Below are 12,795 nucleotides of genomic sequence, written 5' to 3'. Positions count from 1 at the left end.
AGAACCAAGTCTGTGGGCAGCCGCAGCCGCCTCCACTGGGGAATGCAGAACAAATCTTTTCCAGATGGGATGGGGGCCACGTTCCTCTTCTTGCAGGGCGGCTGGCTCTCCACTACCTCCTCCTCCTCACTCCTACTCCAAGCATCTCTGTGCTCTGGGCCAGAATGGGCTTCATTTCCAGGAAAGCATCTGGAAATACCTTCTCTTCAGCACCCTTCCCCAAACCTGTGATCTTGCAGTCATGCCAGCCAAGTTCTGACTTTGGTACTTCCAGGTCTAGCACTGTAGTGCTTTGGAGACCTCCAGGGTCAGGGTATGTGCCAGCTCCAGGTCTCAGTACTCATCCTGGCCTCTGGCTGCTGGGTTAGACCCCCTTCTTTCATATACAACAGCCTGGAAAATCAATCCATACAATCCTGCTTCTCAGCCTATTTATCCACCTCAGCTGATAAATGAGAGGTGGTTGGGAGGCTGGACAGTGCTGCAGAGTCACGGTACCACCCATGGATGCCCTGGGCAGGAGCTTATGCCTGGACCCCTCCCAGCCCAGCTCATTTACCTCCAGTCACCCCAACCTTTCATCCCAGCTGTAACCCTAAGCCCCAGGCAGCAGTACCAGTCTCACCATTACAGAGAGACCGGCCACTGGGCTTATCATGGAGCAGACAAGTGGCTCGGCAGCTTTTCCAGATGAGGATTTGCTTTGACTACCACAACATCAAAGACGGGGCTGTGCAAATTGCAACTCCTCATCTTCCCGGCACTCATCCCTCCAACATGGGGTTGACTAAGTGTGATGGGGAGGGAGAGAGGAATGGAGGGATGTGGGGGGGGGCTGAGGTCTCTGCCCCACACTTCCTAGTGCTCAGTCCTTCATCCTATCTCACTTTGCAGAGCCTTCTGCTCGCAGACCCAGTGCCTGAAGGAGGCTGATACAGGACTCCCCCCCAGGAAAGAAAAAACCCCCTACTCCCTTTCACCAGTGCCTGGGGGAAGCCAAGGGGAGGTGATGAAGGCATCCTAGCCTGTGGATAGGGGGCTCACCCCTGGGTTTATATTCCTTGCCATTTCTGCTTGCTGCTTTCCCACCCGCCCTCCTTCCCTGGGAAATTTCCAGGGATGGAGTTCCAAGAGCACAGCAGTGCTGGAAACTTCCTGGAGAAGCAGGGCAGGCAGGAGGCTCGGTGGGAAGGGGTTGCCTTGCTCAGTGTACAAGAAGCAGATATCCTGTTGCTGCCCAAGGTCTCCAGCTCATATTTCCTCATTAACTGAAAGTGCTGCTTGTTTGCAGGTGACTTCCAGATGTTTCCATTCTCCTCGGGGCCGTAAGGGCACACACCACATGGGTATGGGGATTACTGCCAGCAGTGGGGTGGGGAACAGAACCCTGCTGTGATGGGGATGGGGGTGCAGATAGCTCCCTTGCCCCACCACACATCCTGGCATGGCCTCATCCAGTTCCCCCTCACCGTGGTGCTGTCAGGTCCCTCCTCCCTGCTCCCAGCCCATGGCCCTTGGTGCTGCCTCCAGTCCATGTCTCACTGCCCTGGGGATGAGCTGAAAGCAAAGCCGGTTTTAGGGTGAGCAAGCCAGAGTGGTGGCAGGAGGTGACACCCTGGGGCAAGGGATAGGTGTAAGCACCCAGCGTCTTGCCAGGAGCATCCCTGGTCAGATGCCAGCTCTGGCTTTGTAGGCACTGGATCCTTTATGCCCTATAGTTTCTCCACCAGGGTGATTTCTCTCTGGCTGAACCCCCAGACATTTGCTCGGCCAGGCTCAACCCATTTTTGGGCCTGTGCTGAGTCCCCCACACTGTGCCTGTTGCCTTTGAGATAAGCAGGGAAAGGGACCAGAGTGGTCTGGTTCCCAGGATCCTTGTGTTGCCCTGGGGAAGGAGAGCGGGGAGGTTGTGGTGAGCACCACCAGGCAGGCAGCAGCACTGGGTTAGACCCACTCATGCTAGAAGTGGGGTGGATGATCCTGTAAACACCCATTTCTAACTTCCCTCACCAACTCCTCCAGCTCCCCTCCCCTGGAGCAGTGGGAAGCCAAAGGAATGGGAGTGACCACGTCCTGCTTGTGGGATTTGCAAAGGGGGGAGTGTGTGCTTTTCCCCTGGGAGCAGGGCTGGGAACTCAAAGCCTCAGGGTTTGCCAAAGCCCAGGAGGAGGTACAGATGAGTTCCCAGGCTTGTTGGCGGGCTGCCTCCCTCCCTCTGCCCATCTCCTATCCCAAATATTTTCATCTTTTTTCCTCCCCCCACACTCCCCAGCTTCCTCCTGGTATGCTAGTCCCATCTGCTGGCCAGGGATTTGGGGTGCTGTAGGGCTGCTGTGGGTATTGTGGGTGAGAGGATGGAGGGACGGACCCCAGGACAGACCCTGATCTATGCTCTCCTTCTGAGTTTTACGTGGGCACAGAGGAGAGGGAAGGGGGGTTTGGGACATAGCTGGGATGGGGAGGGAGCATGTTGCATAAACCAGAAGTAATCCAGGAACAGCTGCCTGTGGCCTGGAAACACTTCAGTGATTCCGTGTGCTAGGAAAGGAGATGTAAATAAAAAGATATTTATTTATGTATGTAGACTACATCTCCGCAGAACAACCCCACACTTGATTCTCCAGTTCTTGTTCATAGACCTTGTAAAAGTCAATGCAGGAGGGACTGGGGGGAGGGCTTAGATATAAATTTGGTGCTTGGAGAAGCAGCTCTCTGTGTGCAGGGGCATCTGGGAGTCTCTTTGCCCTCTCCTCAAATATGTTCCCTTGGCAGGACAAGGAGTGGGAGTGCATCTACAGGAGCTTAAAGCCCGTGCAGGCTGGAGGGAGCTGGGATGGAGGGTGTTGGGGTGGGGAGAGAAAGGGGAGATGGTACGGGTAGGAGGGATGCAGTGGGAAAGGAGGGGATGGGCGTGAGGAGCAGGAAACTCTGGGCCTTTGGAAGGAAGCAGCCTTTTGGAAATGAATTGCATGAGGAGGTGCAGAAAGGTGTTTTGGGGAAAGGAGGAGCTGGGGAATTCCAAGGGAAGGGAGTGGATCCCCAGGGCTGGTGCGGCATGGGAGAGGGGACCATCAAGGAATGGGAGATGCATCCATGGAGCAGAGGAGGAGTGAGATGCAGGTGTGAGGAGGGGTACAATGTACAGAGAGAGGATATGGGGATATATTGAATGGGGATGAAGAGATAGGCCATCCATGCTGGGAGAGGGAGACCATGTTTGGGGAACCCGTTCTGGTCAACTGGAAGAGGTGAAAGCCAGGGGGGTGGTTGGACACAAGGCCTGGACAACCCTTTTATCCTAATGACTTTGCCTGTCCATCCAGCCCATGTATTTTTGGCCCTCGGAAGGAAGGGGGTGGGGATGCAGAAGCAGCTAAAAATAGGGGTGTCCCTGCCCATTCCCCCAAGGCGGGCATCCGTCTGCCTGCCTGTGGGGTTGCTGCGGGATCTGGAGGAGGGGAGCAGATCCAGCCTCCTCCCCATGGCGTCTGGCTCTGCTTTTGTTTGTCTCACAGCCCTACAGGGACAGGAAGAGGCTGCAGGGCTGGGGAACAATGGCTCATTCTCCGGGAGTCTGCGCCTGCCGAGGAGCGATAGGGGACACGGGACGGTGGCCAGAAGGCACAACCTCCTAGCACCACTGCTGCAGGAGTTCAGCCCCCAGGAGATGATGGGCTCCACTGGTGGGATGCAGGGGGACCTTCCCCAGCCCACCCCTCTTCCCCAGGTTCCTGTGCCTGGGTGGAGAGAGGGGATGAGGAGCTGACTCACAGTGGGTGCACTTTATAGAGGAGACAAGGGAGGCAATGCTGACAACCCGAAGAGTGGTGGGAACACGTTTCCAGCCAGCACTGGGGAATGCGCTGTCAGCCTCTCTTGAGCCTCTGAAACCTGGAGTGTGGCTGGAACTTGCACCCCGCAGTGGGAATGTCCCCAGGTGGGGCTGGGAAGGTGTTTATCTGGGAGCTGTACTGTGCCTTTGTCCCGGTTGTCACTGTGCTCCCCGAGGCAGTGCCACTACTGCTGGTGGAAGCTCTCTCCATGCTCTGTGTTCCCTGCTGTCTGGGAGACTGCCAAGGGGCATGGATATGTGTGCATGGTGGGGGGTGATAAATCCTTTTATCCTACCTCTTTCTTCTCCAGACCCTGCTTTTGAGGCAGTGTCTCTCCCGGATGTTAGATCTAACAGCATGGTGCTGGAAACTGGGCAGGGAGAGTCTCTCCCCACACTTCTTCTCCAGACTTGTTAGGGGTACAAGGAGCTGGCGTTAGCACCTGAGGTAGGGGAGAGGTTAGGACACATTTTGCAAAGGTTGAGCAAGAAGAGGACAGAAGAACCTTCCCGTTTCCAGCCCCCTTTTTTCAAGGTCTTGGATACTTGGGGCTGAATGCTTGCCAGGGCTCCTCTTGTTTACTCAGCCGGGGAGCTGACACATCCAAGGTCTCTGCTGCCTCCACTTTCCCACATGCTGCTGGCCAGCACATTCCAGGGCAGAGTGGAGATCAGTGCAGAGGCATATCAGAGGTTTCCATCCGGGATGCCATCCCTCCTCCCTGCTCACCCCGGGCATCCAGCACCTCTTGCCAGATCGTGAAGAGCGGGCATCACATCTGGCCAGCATCCTGGGCCTTTACAAGCCAGGGCTTGCACAGAGCCCGAGCATGGATAGGGACCCCAGAGACAGGGATAAGCCTCTCAAACTGAATGCCTTCAGCAAGGCTCTGTTCTTCTTCCTGGTCCCTGCTGCAGATCTCAGTCCTGTTCCCTGCCATGACCCATGGGAGATGTGTGCAGGGGTGGGGGGATGCCTGTCTCAGCTTAGTCCTCCCTAGAGGGACCTGGGGGAAAGGGATAACACTGTCCGAGGCAACAGTCCAGCTTTTTAATTTTGGGATGGGCACCAATTCCTGCAGCTTGCTGAGGGTTAACAGCACTGGGCTCTGCAGCTGCACCCTTCTCCTGCAGGCACCGGCTCTCCCTCCTGGGCAGCAGCCCAGACCCGGTGCAGCTGCCTTTGGTTTTCGGAGAGAAGGCCACAAAGCTTTTAAAAATAAATGCCAGGAGATAAAGAAGGGTTTGGAGAGCTGGCTGCAGGGCTGGGCCGGGAGCGTGGCCCTCGCCCTGTCATTTAGGCTGGGCGCCTCTATCCCAGCAGTGCTCCCACCTCCACCGGGGCTGCTGGCATCTTTGCCTCCTCCGACCTCGGGCCACTGCAGGCAGAGGACCGCCGTGACCTTTCTTCTTCCCCCGCAGGCCAGCCCACAGAGGCCCCTTTACGCCCAGCCCCAGCGTCTGGAAGAAGGGGCCTCGTCTCCCTCCTCGACTGCCACAGGAAATGCGGAGCCTGGAGGTCAGGGGCCAGCCGGCAGCTCCTCCTGAGGGGGCCAAGCAGCCCAGTGCTGGGGCTTGCATCATGCCGGCGCCCGCCGCAGAGCAGCGGAGGGAGGCAGAGCCCTGGAAGGGGGAGGGAGAGGGCCAGGCTCTTCCTGTTTATGTGACTACCAGACCCCCAAGAAAGGGAAAGGACTTGGAAAGCTCATTGCTCTTGGGCGGGCTCCAGCAAGCAACTGTCTGTGACTCTTAGCCCAGGGATTGCATCTATGTGGCAGGGTGTGACTTCTTTGCAGGGGAAAGGGGCATCCAGCTCCAGGGAGGCCTTGGATTGCACTCTGGGGCCTTGTGAAGCTCTGGTCTAGGGGAGAGACTGTGGTTAGCTTCCTGGGAAGTGAGGGACAGCTCCTGCTACATGCCAGGCTTTGATTCCTCCCATGGTTGTCTCTGGCTGATGCTGGTCTCTGTGGGATGGTCTAAAGGGCAGAGATCGGCTCAGGCCAAGACCAGGAGGTAGCTGGGTGTTTTGGCTGTGGGACAGAGGAATGGGGAGCTCTGGGAATGCCAGGCATGCAGGAGTGTTTAGGGGAGGGTGCCTGTTCAGGCATGATGGCTCCAGAACAGATCCCATACAGCTGCCAGAAGGGCTGGAGACCTCCCATGTTATCTAGGGTCACATCCTGCAGGGCATCTGGTGTGACCATTGGTGGTATGCGGAGGAGGAAATGAGGTCCAGGATGCCATGCTCTTGTCTTCACCTCTGGTTCCATACTGCTCTGACTTAGGTCACATCTGTACCGAATTTGTCGTGTCTCAGCTTTGGTTTGTAGTCCTTGGCTCTCACTGAGTGTGGGTTGAGGGGTGCTCTGTGCCACCTCTGGTGGATGCCCTGGAGGACACACAATTAGGCAGCATTATCAGGAGCAGAGGGGACTTACATCCCCTTTGCAGTCCCACAAGTAAGCCCAGGCCTGGCTCAGTGCAGCAGCGATCTGCAGTCAGCTGTAGGATAAGAATAGCTGGGTGCAGTGTAGGTCACAGAATCACTGAATAATAAAATTGTTTGGGTTGGAAGGGACTTTGAAGTTCATCCAGTTCCAACCCCCTGCCATGGGCAGGGACACCTTCCACTAGACCAGGCTGCTGAAAGCCCCATCCAGCCTGGCCTTGAACACTTCCAAGGATGGAGCATCCACTGTTTCTCTGGGCAGCCTGTTCCAGTGCCTCACCACCCTCACAGTTAAGAATTTCTTCCTATATCTAATCTAAACCTGCTCTCTGTCAGTGTAAAGCCATTCCGTGAAAGGGATGGGTAGGGAAGGGCCTTGGGAAGGGCCTCACAGTCAGAAGCAAGGGGCCCTGGCAGGTCTGCGTGGCAGGAACAAGCACAGCCCTTGGCTCCCCGTATCCCTCCCTTTCCAAGGGCTCCAGTTTAAGGCCAGGCCGACCCAAAGCATTTGGGTTTTGCCCAACCACCTCCTTCCCCAAGGGTTTGGCTGGTGGGATGGTGACACCCTATGGCTCTGGAGCAGTGTTACAAGTGATGGTAGCCCTTGGCTGTTCTCTGCCCTCTCCAGAGAGACTTTGTGCTGTTAGCATGTACTCAGCTCTTTCCCCTGTTCATGTCCTGGACAGGTTTGCTCTCCAGCCAAGAGGAAAAGGTCTTGATATAGTCCTGACCTGTCGCTTTCCCTGATATGGCACATATTTAGTATAATGAGTGTTGTGGGATGGTATCACCCCTCCTTGCCTCTCCTCCATCAGCATCTGGCCAGTCTCAGTCTGACAGTGACTCAGGGACTCTGGCAGCTGAACACCCTGGGGCATGTTTATGTACCAGCTCAGGAGAGGAGCCATAGAGGACTTGGATCATCTCAGAGAAGAGGAAGAGAAGATGGAAGCAGTGTTTTCTATCTATGCTTCTTCCTCTCCTCCTGTTGAAGCACTCAGAGTATTTCTGAAGTGGGGTGAGCAGAGCTCCCAGCTAACCAGCTGATGTCTTGGTGACAATTTATTCTTCTGAATTCAAACTGCTCACAGTTTGCTCATCTCTATGATGACATCTGGGCTGGTTCTTCTCATTCTCTCAGTGTCTTTGCCTTCATCTGTCCTGCAAAGACAAGCCAGGGTTTGCCTCTTGGTCTCTCTTTGCTCCCATCCTAAGCTGATGTTCCTGGGAGATGGTGGAAACACGCTTGGTCTGGGACGCTGGCCTAGTGGAGGGGGTCACTGATGATCCTGCAGTGCAGTGGAGTCTTCTTGGAGAAGACACTGTGTACTGTCTGGGGAAACCTGTCCATCCCACAAGGCTGGAGCTCTGCTGGAGGTGGAATAGGAGTGTTTTGTTTGCTCTGACTAGGTGGGTGTCCACATAGATGGTGAAGGGGTTGGCAGGCCGGGTGGAAAGGGCTCCTCAGTGACTGTTTGAGGAGGTCTAGGGGAGGGCATGGGGGAAATAGACAGGAGAAGTGGTACACGTGGGAGTGCAGAGGAATGGCTGGCTGCCACAAAGCTGTCTAGATGTATTGATTTCTGTTCTGCACAGTCTCATCTTCCCTCTCTTGACTTCTAATCCAGACTGATGACCCTGCTCATTTAACCCACTTGCCTTCCTCTGGCTGCAGGTCAGCTGCTTGTTTTATCCAGCCAGCCTGGATCTGGGGCAGACCTCATTCGCTATGACAGACCTATATCCCAGAAAGCAGAAGTGGGACTCAGGGAAGGACAGATTGCCCATTTCCACCCCTTTCCTGCTACCAAGGCTGGGATTGGTGAGAACACCTGAGTCACACTGAAACCAGCAGGATGAGACATGCCCGGGGTGTCAGGAGCACTTGTGGGGTCCATAGCCAAGTAAGAGTCTCAATTCAGTGGGCTTGCAGGATGCTAACTGGGGACATTGCATTCCCAAGCTCTTTTTTTCCCAGGATAACGCTGCAGTCATATCGTGATTAATGCTTTGGCTGTTGGTCTACATGCAAATCTGCCCCAAAGTTATGTCCTAAGAGGTGGAAAACACTACTTCATACTTGGGTTTGACGTCTCAGTTTGAAAGGGGCTCTGTGCAGCACCCAGCGGGTGAGGTTGGTGAGGTCACATTGACCTCTGGTGGCTGCAGCCTTGGCGTGCAAGGAGCACAAAGGCAAACGGGCTGGGTTTGGTGAGCTGCTGCTTGCTGTTCCTTCTCTAGGCTCTATTCCCCATCACCTCTCCTCTTAGACAGTAATTAGTTTTCTTCTCAAAGCAGGTGCCCACTCCTTGTGGGTACACCCTCAGTCCGTGTGGTTCTTCTCCCTGAGAAACAAATTCTGCTTGCATGCACACCAGTAAAAAGCAAAGGCGGATCCTTTGTTGGAGAGCAGAATTCACTCCCAGTTTCTATACAGAGAGAGTCATACCTGGGGAGAGCAGACTGATCCCCTGTATTCAGTGTAACCTCTGTGCTGTCACCCTTCAGACCCTTCTTATGCAGCTGAGGACAGACTTTAATGGTCCTCTTGCAAAGGGTGACCAACCAGACTGGATTCACCATGAGCAGTGAGATGGACTCTTGGTTGGTTTATATTCTGGAGAGAGAGGGGAAAAAAGCTGGGACTAATCCCACAGGGATAATGGTTTAAGAATAAAGCAACTGTTGAGTTGGAGCACCTTTGCCAGAGGCAGCTGGGCAGCTTTGGAGCGAGAAAGCTCATCCCAGTGACTCTAATCCCGTCATTCTGCTCTAATTCAGGTCTTCCTTGTCACCCTGCACACCTCTGGTGCCCTAATGAGGACAGAGATTTGTTGCCAATACCTTACCAAAAGACTCCCACATGCTTTTGCCTCCTGTAGCTCCAGGCAATGGGTGTGTTCGTGGTGAGGGGGAGGAATGCTGAGGGAAATATTTGCTTGTTTTGCTATCTCCACACAGATACACGCATTTCCTTCCTGCTATAAAGGCCACTCAGTTTTTGAGGGGGCACCTCATTCCTCCTCCCTTCTGCAGCCCCTACTGTGAAGGGAATAAACCACTGTCAGTGTGCTGCAGCAGTCTTACATCTGCTATTAAAAGTGTCGAGAAAAAAAGTCAAAGTCCTTGCAAAGGCTGTTAATATAAACACCGAGTTTGATGAGAGTCATCAGGAAAAGGTTTATTTTTACTGTGTGTGTTAACTAATCCAGCATGAAGCAGTGTATGAGCCAATTAAATCAGGTTGGAGTTGATAACAACGTTTCACAAGTTCTTTTGTGTTTTTGGCATTTGTTTTGTTCCACACAGGAACAGAAACTGCAGAGAGTTGTTTCATGACACCAAGTCATGTTGGGACAGCTACTGCAGGGTGGAAGTTTTTGTTATTTAGGGGGGTTGTTTCAAACTCGCTTCCTCAACCTGACTTGGGAGATCACCGTGGAGACCTTAGCAAACCTCCGCCTAAAACTTCAGTGGAAGCTGCATGTCTCTGCAAATCACCAGGCTGCAAGAAGAATAGCTTATTTTGATTGGGGGGGGAGTGTGGGGGGGTGGCAAGAAGGACCAAGCAAGAAATATATCGTTGAAGATGTTCTGACTGGCTCACATTCTGGACACCGTGTGCGTTGGCAGTTTCATGGGAGCTTTGTAAATTTGCTGTGCTTCCCAAAACACAGGGCAAGACTTTCCAGAGCACCCAGCTCACCATCTGTAAGCACAGCTTGAGCTTTGCACCAATGGCATTTTAGCCACACAATCAGGAATTTATTGAATTCCTGCCCCGCCTCAGACCTTCCTAAAGCTGTTTCCAGGCAGGGGCAAACAATGCAGTGCTGAGGCATATCCAGCCTAGCTCTCCACAGCACGGGCTCACTTGCCTCGGAGGGATCCCGCTGACCTCTTAGTGCCATCGGTCACCGCACACCGCAAGATCCTGCAGAAAACCCAGCAGCCTGCCACACTCTATGGGCCATGTGTGCTAAGCCCCTCCTCTGGTGGTGGAAAGGACGTGTGGCTCACCATTTGCTAGCTTGTTATAGATTTCCTGTGTGAGCCTGTGTGGCTTGGAAAGTTTTAGTAGTGCAACTATTTTGGTTAGGATTTGAAAAAAAACCCAAAACAACGAACCGAACCAACAATACAAGAACAAAAAAAACCCCACCATCCAAACACCCCAGTGTCATTCCTAGTGTGAACTCAAGTGTGCCAGCACAAAAGTAACTGCTACTGGTAAAGCTATTTTGGAAATCTAATACCTGGCTGTGAGCATGGACAGTCTGGTGGGACTGTGTATCTCCAGCAAACTGGGGTTGTCTTATACTACTGCAGCTTCCCTCCAAAGCATGAGCTTTGCATCCCTGTGCCTCCACACCCTGGCCGAAAAACAGGCATGGAATGTGTTCTTCCTCTCAGGAGCTATCTGTCTGATCTGTTGGGATCAGCTACCCAGCCCAGAGACAGGGGTGGTCTTCTTGCTCCTGGAGTACCTGCCAAACTCAGAGAGTCTCCATGAAGGAGAACAGGTAATGGAGCTCGTAAAAAAATTAAGGAAATTAGTCACTTAGTCAGTCTAAGGACCTGCCCTTAATGCCACACCAGTCAATTATTGAATTATTTATTTTTCCCTGGACTTGGATGTCTGAGACTCTTCCGCGGGCAACCTAGGGTGAAGGTATTTCTTCAGCTGTTCTTGATGTGGGACCTGCTCTGTCTGGTGTCTGAGTGCTCTGAGTCACAAAGCAGTGCAGCCACTGCCCGTGGGGTCAGGGTGGGTGCAGGAAGAGGATTTCTTTGTCATCAGCCTTGAGTTTGTCTCTCTCTGTGTGAATGAGAGAAACCAACTCTTGCTTTGGGTCTTTTATCAGGATTGTGAAGATCTTATCTTCTATCACCACATAATAGCCGGCTCAGGAAATCTTTTCACTAGAGAGGGAGAGAGAGAGACCAGAGTTGTTTTCGAGAGAATAACTAGTAGGCAAAAATTGACATGGCCTGAGTCAGAACGGGTTCCCAGCAGGCAACCTTGCTTGTACTTGCTTTTGATCACTCAGCTGGATGCCTCTGGCTGGAGGTAAGGGCTGGAGACAGGAGCTGTGCCCTGCTGCTGGTGGTCCTGGGTCACCGTGCGCCCTTTGTGTGGGAGCTGTGCAGCGCTGGGCTTACAAGGGAGGAGAGGGGGCTGCTGGGACCCCTCGCAGGGAGGGAGAGCCAACAACAAATTCATGTGCTCGGGGTGCCAAGCAGTGCCTGCTGGGATGGATGCCATCCGAGGGCAGTTTGCTGAAAGCCCCATGTGCGTGCGCGTGCTGGGCGTTTGCTCAATACCTGTGTGTATCTTGCAACAAAAAGGCTGTGTGCTCTGTGCATCACACAGGTACCCTCTCAATTCCCCGCTGGTGGCTGGGCTTGATCTTGAAAAGAACTTAGCAGGACGGGGAAAGGGTCTTGCTAAAGCCTCCCTTCCCTCAAATCACCCTACTGAAACTGGTGCAGGAGCCCTGCCATTGGCCCTGGAGGAGAAACTAAAGATGTTCAGCTTGGGTGAAGGAGAAATCTTTTAGGGAAGGGGGGCTTGATCATACCTCTGCTTCCTCACTTACGTGAGTGAGGAGAGAAAGATTTCCATGCAGAGGTGGGGTCAGACACTGCAGTGGTGGGGTACTGAGAGCACTTCCCTTTTGGGAGTGCGTTGGCAGGAGCAGGAGCAATGCAGGGCTCCTTCATGTTGTGTTCAGAGCTCTGGAGGGATGCACAGCAGTACTCTGGGCTACCCTGTGGGCTGACTCCAAGCCTGGGGAGAATCCTGGAACTCCCATTTCTTACGAGCTTGATATTGCACTGGGAATTTCTGGTACAGAGCCTGCACTCCATAGCCTGGCTATTGAGGTTGGACACAGCTGAGAGTGATGAAATGAGAGTGAAATAGGGTTGCTAGAGAAAGTGAAAAACATCTTAGCCTTGAAGGGGGAGGCTTGATGTTGGGATTGAACCATGGTGTCCGATTCCATCTCTCCCAGAGCCCTCTTTGTCCAATGGTATGCACAGATTTGGGCAACAGAGTACATGGCAGGTGTGGAGGGTACTCTGTGCAAATTCTTTGGGATGCTGTGGGGTCACACAGGTCCACTCCTGGGATTGCTGTGGCCACTTGGACCAGGGGAAGGCTTCCGAGCATCTATTTCTGGCCTGGGGAACTCAGTGCCGGGTCAGGCCCAGACTGCAAGCCCTTGCATGCCCTGGAGTACATCTCTATCACATTGCCTTGGGGTGTCTCCACACCCAGTTCCACCCACCCACCCACGGACACAGCTGAGGACTGGGGCCAAAACCTAGCCTGTGGGACCTCTTCTTGGCCTGGATCAGGCATCTTTCCAGCACTCCCAATTTTTTCCCCTTGCTTGGATCCCCCCTCCATCCAGAACCAGCCCTACACCTGGGGTGGTCTGGCTACAATTTCTGCAGCCCTGGAACCAAAGAAAACCTCTCCTTATGAATCTCTTCTTTGCAGCAGAAC

Source organism: Corvus brachyrhynchos, unplaced genomic scaffold, assembly GCF_000691975.1.
Source record: "Corvus brachyrhynchos isolate BGI_N302 unplaced genomic scaffold, ASM69197v1 scaffold56, whole genome shotgun sequence".
NCBI classification, from domain to species: Eukaryota; Metazoa; Chordata; class Aves; order Passeriformes; family Corvidae; genus Corvus; species Corvus brachyrhynchos.
This window is presented reverse-complemented; position numbering follows the sequence as displayed.